General features: G+C 37.5%; 2 protein-coding genes across 3 annotated transcripts in view; both read left to right on the top strand.

Moving 5' to 3' along the window:
* Positions 1 to 16,442, top strand: part of LOC139949578 (uncharacterized) — a 222,733-nt gene that overhangs the window by 144,128 nt on the left and 62,163 nt on the right. The gene's annotated exons all lie outside the window — the stretch shown is intronic.
* Positions 1 to 16,442, top strand: part of LOC139949577 (growth hormone secretagogue receptor type 1-like) — a 206,504-nt gene that overhangs the window by 137,273 nt on the left and 52,789 nt on the right. For both annotated transcript variants that reach the window (XM_071947976.1, XM_071947977.1), the window contains exon 5: positions 6,137 to 6,402. The gene's annotated coding sequence lies outside the window, so the exon portion shown is untranslated. The remainder of the gene's footprint in view (positions 1 to 6,136; positions 6,403 to 16,442) is intronic.

The raw sequence follows: 16,442 nt of genomic DNA, 5'->3' as shown, positions 1-16,442 counted from the left end.
TTCATTTGTACATGTAGATAATTATTTAAAAATTTTGATGGTTTGACTTTAACCATATTTAGTAAACACCTTTAACTTATCCGGGTCCACATTTTACGGAGTCCCAAAGTGCCACACTACTTTTCCAAAAATAACGAGACAACTGTATCATCCAATTAACAATGTTTGTTGGGGCACGGATGGCAACCTTTTAACTCTGTAAACAAGAGAACCGGAACAGTACAAGTTATATTAAACATTTCTCGGGCAACATGAATTAAACTAATAACAGCGAGTCTAATGTGGGTAGACGATTGCAAATGCAACCCACTTAAAGGTCTATGTACTTTTTCCTAACACAAACCACAATGTCCACAGATTTACATTAAACTTACACAGTTTGAAGATTATGATAGTAGAAAGCTTCCCTTGAAATTTTACTGGTGCTGTAGTTTTTTTTTTAAACGAGAAAAAACAAATAATTTTCGTCTCAGTTTTAGAATGTCAAAACGTATTAACCAGTTATGCTATAATCATGGTATAATATCATAACTGGTTAATGGGTTTTTACATGCTAAAATAATTTTCATCGTCCTGAGACGAAAATTAGTTTGCGACTTGTTTTACTCAATTCTCAAAAACTACAGAGCCTCAGTTAGTAATATTTGTCTCTATAACACATAATAAGTTATACATTGCACACAACTATATATCTCGTCAGTATCCTACAGAGTTTGGTCCATAACATTTTGTAAAAGATTTCCACTATCATTATCTTCAAACCCTGTAAGTTTAATGTCAATCTGTGGACATTTTGAAAAAGTACCCGAATCCTTTATTTGCCAGATTTACCTTCGACAGTCATGCACGAGCACATATAATCAATACGCCCCCTCGTGGTAATAGCTCATAACAAGCTTGTCCGAACATGAAATGTTAACATTTAGATAAAGGGATAACAACATTGAAAAACAACCCCTTTGAAAGAGGTAGTTTTCAACAAATATTTTAATTTGAGAAGGGATTCGCATGCACGAAGCCATTCTCAGCAGCCTGAAAGCACATAAATCCATGCAACGCGGAAGTTTTTCCTTTCATTCACTTGTTACGACTTTGATGTCAAATTGAGCCAACATTTATAAAGGCTTGTTATCTTATACATTTTAGGGGGATACACCAAGTGAGTGATACTATACTAAGTATTTTATATTGATTAAAAGTCTAACTTGCTTTCTAATTGTTGTTATATTGTTATGTATTTCTTTATAAATTTGATTATTTGTTACGCGTGTAAGACCAGCGACTTGGAAAGGCTCCTACCCACTTTTGTGCCTTTTTTAAATTGGTAATTTGGAGCTGAATAATTGCTGTTGCAATTATCACCAGTTCTGACTTACGTTCCATGTTAATCGATTTCTCGCCTCTCTGCTACGAGAGCGTGGCAGTCAAGTGGTCATAGCATGCAAATGGGCTTCATTTGGTAGACCCATTGAAATGCACAAGTGCCAACCAATGTAAGAAGAGAACAAAACAAGATAATTCCTGTATTCAAAGGGTCTGAGTACTTTTTGTAGGACGCAGAACACAATGTCCAAATAGTAACACTGAACTTACACAGTTTGAAGATAATGATAGTAGAAAGCTTCCCTGAAAGTATAACTTGCTGAGGTGGTTTAGTTGTTGAGAAATGAGTAAAACAATGTCATGGAAACTATTTCGTCTCAGTGATCATGAGACGAAAATTATTTTAGCATGAAAAAATGTATTTTTTATTGATTGGCAGCGTATTGGCCCACGGCACATTGTAAACTATTACATGGTGCTAAGTAAAAGGGAGTAGGTCCAATTATTTAAAACGTTGCCCCAAAACACCTTGCAGTCAAATATTGAATGTTGAAGCGCATGGAGCGTCACTGACCGAGGAATATGTGCGCTGTATAAGGAGACATTGTTAAACACTCGAACAAAGGTATGCTTTCCCTTTGAATACGGCAGTTAATAGTTGTGTACCTTTTTTTGATCTGAACAGTCTTTTTGGGGGGCACTGTGAAACTAATTAGCATTTTAGGAGATGCATTATCTGTACGTGCCTCACTCATTCGTCAATCAATTTATATTGCCCCCGTTCCTCAACTTGGCGCCACCGGGCTGTATCGTCCTCAATGCATATTTGTCAACGACTGCAGAAACTGACAGAAATTGTGCTGTAACCAAGAAGTTTTCGCTTATTATTCTATGTCAAGGACGGGTTTCCTGATTAGCTGGATCTGGAGCATATTCTCATCAGAAATACTTAATCTCATTAGAAAATGCTTTACAGAGTAAAACGAGAAAAAAAAATGTTTAAAAGGTGTTAAATTGTTTCGTCACGTCAGGGATGTTGTCGGTGAAAACTATTAGTAGTACGGTTAAATCTACAGTATATCTGTGAGTGAACTAAAACTGAATTTAATTTTTAAAAAGTTAACTTGCGGATACGACCATATGAAATATCTTTTTGGATAACTGTTGGCCTTGGAAAAAGCCCGCTGCAGACTCGACGTATACCCTGCTCGTCTGCAGGTCAAGAGTATGGTATACCCTGTTTGAAATTTCGATACCATACCGGTTTTTTCAGAACCAAAAGTAAAACAAAAAAGGGGAAAGTTTTCAAATGGCTGTACGTATAAAATTATTATAGGTTAGCTTTATCATCTATACCATAGTTTCAAACACCGCTTTAGGTTATTGCTAAGGTTAAAATAAACAGTCACGTTACAACCACTCCGTAAGATATAGAGAGCACCTAATTAGACGGTCAATAGGTGAATTTGATGTTTTATGATTGATTTGGTAAACGTCCGTGTGTGTTTGTTTTGTTTTCTTTAAATTTTAATCACAGAGTCAGGTATAAATTAATTAAGATTAAGGTTTTCTTATTACAAGAGGTATCAATTTCGTAAAATCATCTATAATAGATGGGGGTTATGTGAGAGTTTTTGGGACAATAGGTGGCAGCAAACTTCCAGGTTGTGAAAATCACGCACTAAACCTCATGACAAAAAGGAAACCCACGATTTCTTTCTCATCATCAATATTGTGATGGTCGTGGCTGGAAAGGAATGATTGAAATATATGTGTCCTTGGGGGTTTTTGACTTGCAACGTGGAGCGTTTTGGGTACACTGGCAATTATAAAATTAGAATTTTTGTGTCTGGTTGTAATTAATTTTGAAAATATTCTATTTATTGCGACGTAAGTAATTAGGTAATACTGATAAGTGTTTGAAGCATGTTCTGTCACACGCTAACACATCGCTCGCGCAGAATCCTTTCATTTGATTGAGTTTGAATGTGTTCCAACATCTTGTATTCAAAGAACGAAATTGTGTGTCACAGATTTTATTTGTTTACTAACGTTCATTCAAAGCTCTCCCATTATTTACACCATACTGAAGACTTACAGAGTATATTGATGTAGCACTTAACTGTAAAATAGTTTTGCTAGTGTCAGTTCTAGGGTCGTAGGCGTAAAGTTGAATACTTAAAAAAACAGGTGATCATAGAAAGCAAATAGATCTTCACCTTATTCACTGTCAATGGGACATCTGTATGCATAATGGTTGAGACAGTCTAACTTAAAACGAACCGAGACGTTGTGTACAAAACCAGTTTAATGAAGCTTCAGGAACTTTGTTTTTTAATTCAAAAATTATGGATTGTAATAAAATATAATAAACGTATTGACTCCCCCCTCCATTAAACATGAATAATTATTCTATAAAAAATAATAATAATAAAATAAATAAATATACAAACAAGTGAAACAACGATGAATCAAATAAGTGACTTACACTAAAATCATAACTGTTACAAAGAAAAAAAAACAGTTTTTAAAGATTAAAACATTAAGTAAAATTATGAATGTTGTGTGTTGCCATGGTTAACCTTCGAGAATTACTCTACACTCACTATTGTTGGCATTAATTCCATAATATGTCCTTTTGGGTTGCTTTCTGCAAAAGCTAATTTTATTTTCGCATTAAAATAAATCCTTTCCAACACTGCAAAGAGACACTTGGGGGTAATCACACGTGGGGTCTTCCTAATCACTTCCTCTACAACCCGTAGCTTGCCTCCTTTCCCGGGATTTTCATAACTGTCAATGTGATCTTCAGAGGTGACATTTCACATTTTACAAACACATCTGCTTCTATAACCAAAGCAACAAATACCATAAAATAATATATAGAAACCCCCGTTGGCTCTAATCTGCGCTGGAAAGGTCTTTAATTCCGATGTCACCTTCGGAACTCTGTGTTAAGAAGAGAAAAACAATGTTGAGCGAGTTTAATCGGTGTTCTTGGATTATGTCCTTCTCACTGATTAACTGCATAAGTATTTGCGGATGTCGCATAGAATGCTGAAAGGAGTGGAATAGTGGCACATGTTAGACTCGCCACAAGGTTTTTATAGAGGCACGATACATCTAGGTTATAATGGGTGCGTTCGTTTAGCTTCCCTGGGTCGACCCCGGTGTGTGGCGGTTTTTTTTTCCAGGACGAACGTGAGTAATTATCTGCACACGTTCGTCCTGGAAAAACAAAACGCCACACACCGGGGTCGACCCGGGGAAGCTAAACGAACGCACCCTATAGGTTTCGCGTTAACGTACACGTTGTACTGTTGTACTTACTCCTTCAACAAGAAAGGTGAACCATGGTGAGCCATGAGCTTGGGCTGTCGTCTCAGTGTATAGTTCCTTTGTAGGCAAAACCTTGAATTGGGGCTTTATAACTTATAAATCCACATTTTAAATCCTCTTTCTGAACCCAGGCCTATCTCATGCTTCACGTGTAAGTTGTACCGTTTCAGCTTTCAGAGTAAAAACGAAAGTTTACACAATTGTTTTTGCTCCTGGAAAGTGCCATTGTTTAAAAGAAAAACAAATGTTTGGATTCACTGCAGGGAATTTTAGTCGGATAAGATTTTTTTTATTTTTTTAAGTGTAAATATTTTGATAAATAATATACATATTCTTCAAAACACAAAACTAAACAATAATTTTTAAAAGGAACAGCGTTACTTAAGCTTCACAATATTGATAAACATGTATGTTGTCTAAACTAAGCTAAACGAGACCTGCATTGATTTAAAACACGTGTTTAAAAGTATTTATTTAAAAAACAAAGCATATGAACGAATAACAGAGGTCACTTATATAACTCTGGATTTGAGAAGACAAGCATCAATGCACCTGTTGCTACCTTCGTTATGTAATATAAGTAATATTAACAGCTGGAATTTATGAAGCGCAAAATTACAGTATAATGCAAGGTGTGGAAAGTAGGGAAACAACCAGTAAGGGGAGATACCAGCTACAGTTTATAGAACAGGTGGTATGTCTGAGGCGTTTTGAAGGCCAAAACACTAGCAATAGTATATGATATCACGTCCGCAAACTCTATTGCGTTTGTTCACTCTGTAATTTTGATGTGTACACTCCTGAATTTTCCGTCATTATCGATTAAAAAAACAGGCCACGGCCCCCAACCTCAAAGTTTTGAAAAACTAAAAACACTTCTGCCGTTGACGGCGCGCGTCAAAATGACAATGCTTTGACGTCATCTCTCGGAGTTTGCTTTGTTATACCTCCACACTGCTACAAAGCAGCTATACACGTTGGAGCTCCCAACTTTGACGTAACATGAGTGATTAACGTAACGGAGCTTTTCGCGAATCTTTATGAAAAGCGCCGGATAGGGGAATTCGAAATTATTGGGTTTTTTTCACAATTAAAATCTATTTATAGTCGCATTACGCAATTTTCTTTCAAGCAGGTCTTCAATCCTTTTGCCCCTTGTTTGCCCATTTGGGTTGTTGACTTTCAACCTGGAGCATTATGGGTGCACTGGCCCTAACAACAACAAAAATGCTCCATTTTGTCAAGGGTGAAGGTTCGTGTTTAGAAGGAGTCTGGCTAGTCTTTACTGTTCAAGTTTCTGAATCTCTTAAAACAAAGCAAATATTGCTTTCAAGAAGTTCAGATACTTGTGAGTGGTTTTAGCATTTAGAACTGATGTTTGTAGGGAGCCCATTTTGTGTGGTACACCCAGCATGCTGATCACAAACCATCTCCCTCCATCATTACAATGTGTACTTGGTTTCCTTGGTTACAGGTTGCGCGAACTCAGCGGGATCGTACGCAGTGCGACAACGCATCAAGTGAGTGAAAAGTGGAGATACCATACATCTTGCGTAGACATAATCTGTGGATGGTTCAAACAGTGTCTGTGAACACGTGGATTCGGAACCTATTAATAGATAACTCCCGACAGTGGTTTGTGCGTTGAAGGATTCTGTGATTGAGGAACACAAGAGGCAAAGGGTAGTAGTAGAGACAAGCTTCTTAAGAATCGGAGAGTGCAAGCTTAATGTCAAGAAGGTAAGAAAACCTTTTTTTTTCTTTTTCCCTTTCCCCACTCATTTCGTTCTTTTCTTACAATAACGGTATGTTCACATATTGGTTGTTGGACAACTGTGTTCAACCAACGAGTGCTCCGTATACATTACATATTTTTTTCATTTCATTTGCATTAATTGTTTTCTTGACCTGTTCTTGACTGAGTTTGACTTAAACAAGTACTTAAGTGGTTAATTATTCTCCCTTTTCACCAAAATGGAAATAAATGTAGATTGAGTTAAATTGAAAACCTGTGACACACTCCTTAGTTCCGGAACAGAAGGCAGTCTGACCACAGGTCGGTGTTTATAGATGAAATGCTCTGACCAATAGCGATGGTGCGACATGGTGATATTTTATGTAAAAGAAGTCTCATAATTCAAATTTATATTAGTCCCACATACATTGCAGGAAAATACTGACTGTTAAAGCGCATTGAGCCTCACTGAGTGACGGATGTGTGCGCTATATATAAGAAGCCACTATTATTATGAACAAGTTTTTACGGTGTGTTAAATGGCAGCTGGGCAAGCATCGTATGCACGATAACTACGCTACGAATAAGAATGACGTAGGCGAGGTATTCTTAAAAGCCTCTTAAATACATGTCTCGAAATTCTGCATCGCTGTGTGTCTATTTGCATGTGCTGAAATACTCTACCATTAACTGTGTTTTATGTGTTCTCTCCTTTGGGTTTTTAACGCGAAACTTCTATTCAAACTTTTGGATGTTGATTATAACCTCTGGTTTATGTTTAACGTGCGAAATATTGACAAGTTTAATAATGTTTATAATTTTGGTAATAAGACCAATAATGCCTCCAATGAATTAATCACCGTTACTCTGAAGCTTAACGGAACCTTTGTGTTTGCTAAGCTATGATAAGTATGAACATCACAGTTGGGATCATTCATGCTTCACTTTTATTTACTGCTATTACACTTTCCTCCCCTGCTTCTTGTCATCAGCGAGCATCCTTGGCTCAATCATATGTTTATACAATTTGAGATTTATGTGTTTTAAAGTATCTACATGTTTACCTCTTTTACCAGCAAGGTCTGGGAGGGCACATCTTTTTATGACAGTTTTTGTGCCTTTTGCTTTTCCCTGGACGGCCTTAGCTTGTTTCTATAATTGTTATAATGTCCAAAGAATTAAAATAAATTAAAATATATACCATGTAAAGTTATCTGCACATCTGTGAGCAGCAATCTCACCGAAGGTTGTACACATTCTTGCATATCGTATATCAGACGTCTGGAAGAGATCCTATATATCTGTTTTCATACCCTTACGGTTCCATGTTACCTAGTTTTGTCAACTCACACGACAGCAATTCCAAAAGCAGCAACTGATGAAAACTGATCAGGGAGAAAACCTGGACTAATAAGAGTACTGGACCTGTGTGTGAACCGAGTGTTTTGAAGATGAGATCCTATATCTATTTCCACACCCTTACGGTATTATGTTACTCAGTTTTGTCAAAATTGACAGCTATTCCTAAAACAGCCATTCCTTAAACGGCAACTGATGAAAACTGATCAGGGAGAAAAGGTGTACGGGACCTCAGTGTGAACCGAGTGTTATGAAGAACAACACTCGTCACTTCCCCCCTAAATGAAGGCAACAAAAAGCGGCACATATATGTTCAGGATACATGACGATATCCATTTGTTTTTAAACGTCAATGTCCTACAACAACACCACATTGTGAAAACAAACAACTTACTGACGCTAAGAAACAAGCTCTTATTTTCTTTGATGCGCAGACAAATACAGGGTCTTATGTGAGAGTTCGTCGGCAATATAAATGCATTTGAGAATAAACATGTCAGTGGTTAATATATAAAAACAGCCTCGTAAAAGTGGCACTGTTTGTTTTTAATTTCACGACTCACAGTTTTCACCTGCTGTCACCGACGCTCTGAATTGTGTTTTTTTCTTGTTGTCTTGCTTGTTTGATTAAATCCTGGAATCGCATTCTTGTGTTTGCTCAAGGAGAAGCCTCGAGTTACACGAGAGTTCTACGTGTCCTGTGAATGCAGCCTCTTTTTGAAGAAACCGATCTGGTTTGCGTTTCCTGAAACATTGTTTGACTGAATGACACTATGTTTCACTAGTTGGTAGATAACAATTTGTGCTTGTTATTATTCGTCTGTTCCGTGCCTAAATACACGTAAAGGAAAGCTGATGTTTGTCTAAAACCATGCACTAGTTAATGTTGGCTCAGTGGTTTGTCTCCTTGACTTTCATCTCTGGACCCTGGTGTGAATCCCACATCAGACCAGAGCTTTGCATTTGGATTAGGTTATCGCTCTCCATTTCAGTACACGGGGTTCCCTCATACCTCTGAACAAATCTAAAAAACGGAACATGCCTTCTCTTTTCCTGTTCATCGCGTTGTCATCGAGGCTAATTAAAGGGAAGGTACAGGTTTGGTAATTACTCAAAACAAATATTAACTTCAAAACTGACTTGTTAACGAGCAATGGAGAGCTGTTGATAGTGTAAAACGTCGTGGGAACTATTCTCTCTGAAGTGACGTAATTTTTTAGAAAGAGGTAATTTCTCACTCAAATATTAAATGGCATCTAGCTAGAAGTCTTTTATTCCTAACTGAAAGACCACGAATTCGTCCAACACGGGTGTTTTTTCTTTAATAGTTGTCTCGCAATTTCGATGACCAATTGAGCCCAAATTTCTACGGGCTTGTTATTTTATGCGTCTGATGGGATACACCAATTGAGAACACTGGCATTACCAAACGTGTACAGTGCCTTCAAACTGTTTGATGTGTTTTAATCAACCTAATTGGAGTTGAGTATCAAATATAAATATCTCCGGTTACGATCATGTTAACTGCATGCACTTTTTGTTTTTGTATACAAATGACCTGCATATATTGATCTCAACGCACTTAAAGGAACACGTTGCCTTGGATCGGACGAGTTGGTCAAAACAAAAGCGTTTGTAACCGTTTTTTATAAAACGCATATGGTTGGAAAGATGTTTTAAAAGTAGAATACAATGATCCACACAAGTTTGCCTCCAAATTGCGTGGTTTTCCTTCTACTGTGCGAACTAACATGGTCGGCCATTTATGGGAGTCAAAATGTTGACCCCCATAAATGGCCGACGTGTTAGTCGACAAGGTAAAAGGAAAACCACGCAATTTCAAGGCATGTTTGTGTATCATTGTATTCTACTTTTACAACATCTTTCTACCCATATGCATTTTATAAAAAACGGTTACAAACGCTTTTCAAAGACCAACTCGACCGATCCACGGCAACGTGTTCCTTTAATGACAAAGTACATGAATACGTAAGCTGAAGCAAAGACTATGTACGAATCATGTTATATGGCGCATGTATCGCTGCATATCGTGTGTTTATTTTAGGCTGTATACGAGTAAAACATTGGTGTAGTGGCATGCCTGTCGTGACATTAGTAAAACAGCGTCTGGCATTAAGTCTAACATGACGTGATGAAGCCTAATAACAGCTGCTCATAACTATCACCTGGTGGAAACATTCAAACAATAGTTCATAAGTACTTTCTGAGTCCATCTAAGTTTCATTTTTACGAGAGTATATGATACACAATCTCGCAAAAATATCTTAAATACAATATTTGGTTTCAACCTTATCAAACAAAACGGAGGGGCGCCAAAGGTAAGTTTCTCTATAATCATGTAATGTTGCGTTAAAGGCAGTGGACACTATTGGTAATTACTCAAAATAATTATTGGCATAGAACTTTACTTGGTAACGAGTAATGGGGAGAGGTTGATGGTATAAAACATTGTGAGAAACGGCTCCCTCTGAAGTGACGTAGTTTTCGAAAAAGAAGTAAGTTTCCACGAATTTGACTTCGAGACACAAGAATGAGAATTCGAGGTCCCGAAGTCAAGCATCTGAAAGCACACAACTTCGCGTCACAGGGGTGTTTTTTCTTTCATTATTATCTCGCACCTTCGACGACCAACTGAGCTCAAATTTCCACAGGTTTGTTATTTTATGCATATGTTGAGAAACACCAGGTGTGATGACTGGTCTTTGACAACTACCAATAGTGTCCAGTGTCTTTAGGGGCCAGGCCTATGATTAGAAGTTAATCCATGGTTTAACATGGGTTAAAAAATGTTAATTGCTTTTCAATTTAACCTTGAAAACACTTGGAGCCGGGAAGCTGATGTGTTGAATTGTATGATGTAGTCTTAAACAATCTTCAAAGTGTATCACTTCTAATAACGCTGTGATTAAATTCGCATAAGTAGTGACATTATTTTTGCCCTTTTTCTCAGCGGAAATTTACTCAGCATGTTTCCATATTAACTTGTTAATCGAGAACCCTTTGATTTAGAGAGTTAAAAGATCTAACCATAAGTGCAGACAGACAGAAAGAGAGGTTTGATAAAGACACAGCGTTAATATTACTACTACGGAGCTCTGGAAGTGCCATCATACATGTTGAGATCCCGAGATAATATACTGCAGAAGAATAACATTATAAACGTAAGATTGCAAAATTCTTGGACGATTTATCTCGGGCGAACCACTTCCCGAAGTTAAGAGGTCTTCTTCCCGTCTCTTCTAGTGATGTCGACATTGTCGACAACTCGATTATTTCAGGATTGACGACATTCTGATCGACTTCCCGAGATATTCAATATGGGGTGATACATGTTTAACAATGTCTAGCACCCAAGATAACGTACAGTGTGAAGACAATGTCCGACTCGTAGGTTGTCGTCGAACCCAGATAAACTAGATTGAAGATGGCAGGATCCCGGATGGCACTTCCAGAGTTCCGTACACTACAGTTGGACATTGCGTCGCGGACCTGTCTGTGAATGAATTTGCTGCACTCTGTGGTTGCGCTGTAAAATGTTGCTCACGTCTTTGGCACGAAGACAGCCGTGTGGTAGTATGCGTGACCAGGGTAAGTATAGCTTTCCTCGCAAGAACTGCTAGGCATGAGTTGAGAAGAGACCCGTGTGTTTGCAAGGTAAACAACAGAGGTTAATGAACCTATAGTATTGGACAAGTCCTTGTTGAACCCGACATTTGCTTTCGCTGTTCAAGAGGGTGTGGACTGTTCTCAACAAAACCTTCCGTACCCCTTTTAAAAAGATCTGTGCAAGTATTACCCTATGATGCCACACAGTTCAGCTTTATTTTATTTTTCTACCAATACTTTGTTGTCTGCCTATTCGTATAATTGGAGTTTTAGTTTTTTTTCCAGGAAAACTGAACATGAACCGTGACATTAAGTACAACTAACATTTTTTTGCTGAAATGAGTCTTCCAGGGGGTCCCTTTTAAGAATCTGATGCATGCCCAGCTGGCAGAGTTTAGCATTTTTTGTTATTGCAAAAAATCACTTTTCCCATATGTTTGTGTACAAACGCTCATCAATGTGTTTTAAATGACAACGACAGAACTCTTCACATGTTTTCTCGACAAGGAATACTTTTAGGTGTTTATTTACTTTTACCTCACTTTGGTGAAACTATGTTATCAATAGGTTACTTTGTTTCTGATCTAACCTTTGACCTGGGTGCAACATTTCGCAACATTTCTATGCATTTATAACAAGAGTAAACTATATAAAAAAAAGTCCAACATGAGTGGTTTACCCTTAAATTAAAAAAATTCGAAAGGGGACAAAAACATGTTATAATTTAACTTAATAATCCAGTCGTTCTGCTTCTCAGTAAAACAAGATACATGCCAATGCATCAAGCCATTACGTGCAGTTGTTGGGGTATGTGTACCTAAAACAAAGTTTTGTGGTGTCATATTTAACTAAAATTATACAGTGATGCAACTATCTCAGTAAACAAATTTAGTCTCAACCAAATGCCATCAACTCTAGCCAAAATTACCATTCAACTGTGACTTCCTTCCTCACCGATGAGATGGGGATGCCATTGTCGGAGGACATTCTGATGAGCGTTTGTTATAAATTTATAGAAATGTTGCGAAATGTTGCAGCAAGCCAAAGGTCAGATCAAAAACAAAGTAACCTATTGAGTACGTAATTTCACCAAATTGAGGTAAAATTAAATACATAATATTATTAACCACGTGTCTGAATTATATCTACGTGTAATATCTGGTTATAGTACACACCTAAAAGTATTCCTTGTCGAGAAAACATATGCCGAGTTTTGTCGTAATAATATAAAACACATTGATGAGCGTTTGTACACAAACATATGGGATAAGTGATTTTTTGCAATAAAAAAAAAATGCTCAACCCTGCCAGCTGGGCATGCATTGGATTTGCATACTAGACACCTTGAAGAACATATTTCTGCAAACAAATCTTAGTTGTACTCCATGTCACGCTTTACCTAAGTTTTGGGGTTTGGCTCTTGGACTAATGGGCAAACTGAAATGAGACTTTGAGTTTAATACATTACCCGAAGGTAATAAAGGTTTGCGGATTATAACATTGATCTCTGTAGTTACGTTCTCGAATTACTAGAAACAAAGTTGCCTCAAAAGGTTTCAGTACCTTTTGTTGATCAAGTTTGGGAATCATTACACGAATCCCAACTCGATGTGAATGAAGATTTAATAATAATATAATGTACATGTATGGAAGATTCAACTTCATAAGTCAGAGGTTTTTTTCAGTCATCATAGTTTTCTGGCAAGTCGCGTAAATCCGTGATGCATGCTTGAGTAATTTTCGTGGAATTGTTTTACCCATTCCTCAAAAAAAGGTTCATACCTCGTCAAGTAATATTTGAAAGGAACCCTCATACCGTCACTAATGTATATCTGTCTTGTTTTGTGTCGTACTAAATGTACCCAAACCCTTCAGTTACGCTGTTTTAGTGACGCGTAGTTTTCTTGTACGCCGATATGCATTGTGTTGTTGCACTCAATCAGAAAACAAATTATGAAAGGTGTTGTATCTTTATATCGACCAAAGATGACAAAGCTGTTGCGTAGGTTGTGTGACATTAGGATATAGTTAGAGAGTATAGGCTCGTAAGATTTAAGCGAAAAGCTGCAGCGAATTTGAAAGCCGTCCGATTGAATTGTTATTTGGATGGCTCTCTTCTTTTAAGGGACACGTCGCCTTTGATCGGGCAAATCGGTCTGTGAAAACTGTTTGAAACTATTTGTCATAAAATGCATATGGTTCAAACGATGTTAATGAGTTAAACAACATGATCACAACACACTTATGCCTCAACATTTTTCTTTTACTTTAGCGAACTAACACGGTCGGCCACTGTTCTGAGTAAAAAATTTGACTCTACAAAGTGGCATGCCGTGTTAGTTTACGACGTATGCGGAACTTTCTACTTTTAAAACATCTTTCTAATATTCAAAAGCTTTTTATGACAAAAGCTTTTACAGACCAACTCGTCCAATCCAAGGCAACGTGTCCGTTTAAATCGCATGAAGTAAAAGTATTGCTCATGCATTAAACGAAATTGAATGCCTGTTTTAGTGCCACTTTCGAAAACCAGGCCACCCAGCTCGATGAAATAATGTGGTTGTGTTTATTTACAAATATGTCATTGGAATAAGACTCCCCCAAATTACAAAGGTTTATTACCTTTAACATTTATTGCTTGGGAGGTGTGAAATTCGCGCGCTTTCATTCCTTGGTGGACAGATGTCCACATAGATATCCAACCTTGTCATCAGCACGGTACAAGGGTATCAATAATGACACTCGATTAAAGTGACTATGTACCATACATGATTTAGTTATGAGCGAGTTTTGAACTTGTTTAAGACAAGAAAACGAAGATTTAAGACATGCGACTTGTGTTTCCGTTAAAGGTCGCAAGGTATTCGTCGAATTGAAACAATGTTTTGTGTTTTCGTCGGTTATCACCCGTAACACTTAAATCTGAAACAAAATAAAATTGAAAACAAGTATGAAAAGTGCTATTTTTAATTCAAATGTGACTCAACAAACAAAAATCGCCATATGCACAAGCGCCGTTTTAAAATCTATACCGTAATGCATCTAAGGAAAACTCAGTAACATTTAAATCCGACTCAAGCTGCCAGTTTTGACGCCACTCTGTGATTACTGTATCATGGTTGGTTCTGTACCACATTCGCTTCAAAACTAACGCTCCAATGTGGTTGCCGGTTTGGCTTGGACTCGCACTTCACTCGGAATTTGTTGCGAACCAATCATACTTACTGGGACTTGCATGGGACAATGGAAATATTCTTCTATGTTATATTGTTTTGTTTGTTTTCTTCTTAGACAAACTTGGTGTTTATTCTTGAGCGAAATGTACAAATATTGAAGTGGCTTCTCTAGAGAAATAAAGCTACTTGTAGAAGAAAACAAACTAGCTAGTTAGTTCAAATACCAACACTCTCATTTAAAGGCACTGGACACGTTTTGTAATTGTCAAAGATCAGTTTTCTCACTTGGTGTATCACATCATGTGCATAAAATAACAAACCTGTGAAAATTTGGGCTTAATTGGTCATCGAAGTTCCTAGAAGATGAACGAAAAACGCCTTGTTTGACGAATTTGTGTGCTTTTAGATAGGAATAAAAGACTTCTAGCTAGTGAGAAATTACCTCTTTTCTCCAAAAACTACGTTACTTCATAGGGAGTCGTTTCCCACAATGTTTTATGCTCTCCAATGCTCGTTACCAAGTCATTTTTGAAGTTTGCATTTGTTTTGAGTAATTACCAAACGTGTACCTTCCCTTTAAAAGCACTTGGCGTAATGCACTATTGACTTTACCCGCAGTTGAACACAGTTGGAGGTATGTTCTTTTATTAAATGAACGTTTACTGGTGAATGCTGTTGATCGTCTAGCCGCCGATGGTATACTTAAGTGTACTACACTTTGATAGGGCTCCAGTTTCAGTGAAATAGAGTGTTTCTTCGGAACAGATACATGATAAATTAAAGTCTGGAAATATTTGGTTGTTTGTTTATTTGTTTGTGTTGATTAGTAAAGTACTCTGACCTGACATAAATACAGTCTGTGAGTAGTTCGGCTTATTCACCAATTGATAGACTCGGTTAAGACACTTGATGTCATAACGTAGTGTGTAAAATTAAACCATTTTGTGAAAGGCTGGTATGCATTGGGGCAAAGAGTATCGTCCACGACTTGCGAGACAATTATTGCGTAAGTTGTACACCAAGCTCACACGACATTATTGGACAAGTGAACTAATGCAGTTGCGTAAAGTTCCGTGAAATCGGCTTTAGATCGTCAACGAATTCGTGACGTTTATAATGACGTATGTGTCCCCTGGTGTGAAGAAATATAGTTCGCTTGCGGTATCTAAACGTGTGCGCGAAAGTGATGAATTTTTAGTGTGGAGAATTTGAGTATTAATTGGTTAAAAGACAAACAAAGATTACCTACTGTGGCATATTGTCTTTTGAAATGTCTCCTAGTAGGCCTATGTTAAGAATCAATTGCGCCCAAACATTATTCTTAAGGAATAATCATTTTTTACTGAAATTTGTTCTTGTTTATTTCATAGAACTATAGACTATCTGCAGGCATTGCAAACATGATAGTGTTCAGCTCGTGATCCTTCATTAATTTCAAACACTCGGGGAATTAAATGAATGATTTCAGCGATCGATAAGTCCCCCTGGTTACTCCATTCAGAAACATTACTTTCATGTTCTCCCATAAGAGATATACCGTGCTAATGTTGAATACCCTGCCACAAACATGTATACATATTTTGTTAAGGCTGCTCCGGGTTATGCTTTGGCCATCTTTGATGAAAACAGGAACTCTGGAATTTGCCACAAGGCCGTGTACGATCGCGCCCCATCCGTGTTTTTATGGTAATGAAAACGGGGAGGGGAACTATAAACGAGTTGGAGCAGCCTGTAAGTAACATCATCTACAAGTCTTAAAATGAGCCACCGTGTCACGTCGATTAGTGGAGACGGTGACGGCACAGCTAGCCTTGATGGTATTCATAGTTGAAACATCCCAGTGATGTGTTACGACGAGCGTCTTCGGGGGATGTCTATAGGTC

The sequence above is a fragment of the Asterias amurensis genome, chromosome 17 (genome assembly GCF_032118995.1).
Source record: "Asterias amurensis chromosome 17, ASM3211899v1".
In the NCBI taxonomy this organism is placed as follows: domain Eukaryota; kingdom Metazoa; phylum Echinodermata; class Asteroidea; order Forcipulatida; family Asteriidae; genus Asterias; species Asterias amurensis.
Note: the sequence above shows the minus strand (reverse complement) of the source record. Positions and strands in the feature narration are given on the sequence as shown.